Source organism: Mus caroli, chromosome 19 (assembly GCF_900094665.2).
Source record: "Mus caroli chromosome 19, CAROLI_EIJ_v1.1, whole genome shotgun sequence".
NCBI classification, from domain to species: domain Eukaryota; kingdom Metazoa; phylum Chordata; class Mammalia; order Rodentia; family Muridae; genus Mus; species Mus caroli.
Window position 1 is genome coordinate 55,413,101 of NC_034588.1, and position 2,665 is coordinate 55,415,765.

The following is a 2,665-nucleotide window of genomic DNA, read 5'->3' on the forward strand; positions in this document are numbered from 1 at the left end:
TCACTTTGTAGACCAGGCTGGCCTCAAACTCAGAGATCCGCCTGCCTCTGCCTCCCGAGTGCTGGGATTGAAGGCGTGCGCCACCTCGCCTGGCTCTGTATCTTCTTTCTAAGGGGTAGGCACAATCTCACCCTCACGCTCTGCGCATGCACTGGGCACCCGGACAATCCCCCAAGCCTCTCCTGCCCTCTGTACCTTCTCTTCTCTCTCTCTTTCCCAGCTCTCCCGCTCAGTATTTCTAGTCTCACGCCATCTCCTTTTCATGCTCTGACACTGTTGAAGCATCTTGGACGTTTAGTCTCAGTAGAAACGGAAACAGAATCGACAAGATGTTAAAACAGATTATGTGAGGTTTGTGTACAATTTGCATACACCTGGGTATACTTTGCAGTAAAATCCCCACTGTTCCTAATAATTGTGGGAAATGAAATTGGAGTATTCACAAATAGCCCTGTGACTGGAATCTGGCCGCACTATCACACTAACAGGCTGTTAGCAAGTCTAGAACATAGGAACGTTTCAAATGAGTCCGTCCCACCCCCTGCCCCCCCCCCCACTCTGATTTCGGCGCACCGATGACTCATGGTTGGGAGTGCAACTGAGTTTTAACTTCAGCGCTCTGGAATAGTGCCTAGCACAGGGCGCTCCGTCAAGACATCTTTGTCAACTGAATGGCAGAAGCAGAAAGAGAGGCACTGACATTTCTTTGACTTCACACAGCTCCAAGGTAAAAAGTCTCTAAGAAAACAACTGAGTCACTAAGGACCCCTTAGGAGTCAACTCTTCTCTAAGCTTTGATTTAAATACCCTTCCCCCGAATATACTGTAATCTTTGTCATAAAGGTGACTCACTGGAAGAAAATTAGATACTGCTAGCATATACGAAGACAAGATTCCTGACCCCCACCACCTGAGGGCAGCATGATTAATCTGCTGGAACACACCTTTCAGACCGCCCTGTGTGCAGGCATACACACCTGACACAGCACCGACAGTTTCTACCCTTGCCTTTGGGACTCGGACTTCCTTTTTGCTGCTCAAAGCCGGTTTTGTCTGTTTCCTCTTATAGCTCCTGCCCTCCTCCCGTGTCCTCAATCCATTCCTTCTGCGGTGCCTCGCTCCTATTTCAAGAGGACGCTGTCCCCATTTCCCTCTGTGGGCATCTCCATTCTTCAGGTTGTCAGGCTAGGAAGACATCTTTGGTATCTCCAGTCCTCCCTGGGATTCTCAAACTTGACGCCAGGAGGTGCATAACCCGGTGCACAGGTCACATAAATGTGTTACTCTTTACAGCTCTAAGAGACCTCTACACTGCCCCCCATAGTCTTCTTGGCTCCTTACCCTCCATCCCCGTCACCTAGGCATAGGCATCCTTAAAATCTGTCTCTTCCCAGTTGACCTTTATCCCTTGACCTTTCTAAATCATTCTCCACCTGGAATTACTGCTTCCTGAACAACCAAACACATTATCAGTCCTACCATTGTAGCCAGCCAACCACTTCTGCCTTGCCAGTCCTATATTTTTAGAAATGCCCTGCTCTTGCAGGATGGTATTCTAAGGCTTTAACAATTTCTCTGCGGGCCAAATGTCCATCCCTGTTTCTCATTTCTGAAAAGAAGGGCTTAATGCTCGCTTAACCCCAAAGCAGTTACATGTTTGTGATTTAGTGTGGGCAAAATCGATTCACTCATCCAGTAACTGTTTACTGAACATCTAATCTATAAGGGAGTATACTGATGTCGTAAGTGCAGTACTGAACAAGACACACAAACCCCGTCCTCATGGGACATAGAGGACAGTGGGTTAGAGAGGGAAGAACCCATTGCATAGTGGTCTCAGCCCAAATACTTCCAGTCTTCCACTAAAATATTAAATGAGGGCTGGGGTTATAGCTCAGCTGGTAGGGGTTATAGCTCAGCTGGTAAAGTGCTTGCCTGGCATGCATGAAGACCAGGGTTCTACCCCTAGCACTGCATTAACTAGGCACGGTTGCTCACACCTGTTATCTCAGAACTCCAGAGATAGAAGCAGAAGGGTCAGAAGTTCAAGGTCAGCCTCCACTACACAGCCAGTCTGAGGCCATCCTAAGATACATAAAACCAAGTCACAAACTGGGAAAAAAAAAAAAAAGGAAAAGAAAATTAAATGAGGTCTGGAGATATAGTTCAGTGGTTGCATCCAGGTGGTAGGCCCAGAGATTCATGCTGAGCACAGAAGAATGAAAAAGAAGAAAGTCAAATGGGTCAGCCCTAAAAGATGAGGGCTCACGTCTGTGGTCCAGGTTTCAAGTGGGCAAGGAGATCAGAAGAAAGAGCCGTCTGCTGGGGGGTGAGAATGTGAAGCACAGCTCTTCTTAAGACACAAAACTCAACCTACACAGGATGGGCGAAGGAGGTACCTTCCACAGGAGGTGGGTTGGTATGAGGATGGGCACACCCAGGAATAAAAGCAATGGCAACATTGTGGGCTCGTTTTTAAACAAAGGTGCACTAAAATCCCAGCTGTGAGTGCTCAGCTCTGCGATGGACAAGGAGATGACTAAGTCTCTGCTTCCACCATCAAAGGACTTGCAGCCAGCCAGTAGGGGAGGGCAAGTGTGTGATGACCCATCACACCACAGAAAGGAAATCGTCCTCAAAGAGACACGGGGGCGGGGGGGGGGGG

At 48.3% G+C, this 2,665-nt stretch overlaps 1 protein-coding gene across 1 annotated transcript in view; it reads right to left on the bottom strand.

Annotated features, from left to right (window-relative positions):
• Positions 1-2,665, bottom strand: part of Hspa12a (heat shock protein family A (Hsp70) member 12A) — a 158,508-nt gene that overhangs the window by 154,769 nt on the left and 1,074 nt on the right. The window lies entirely within an intron of this gene.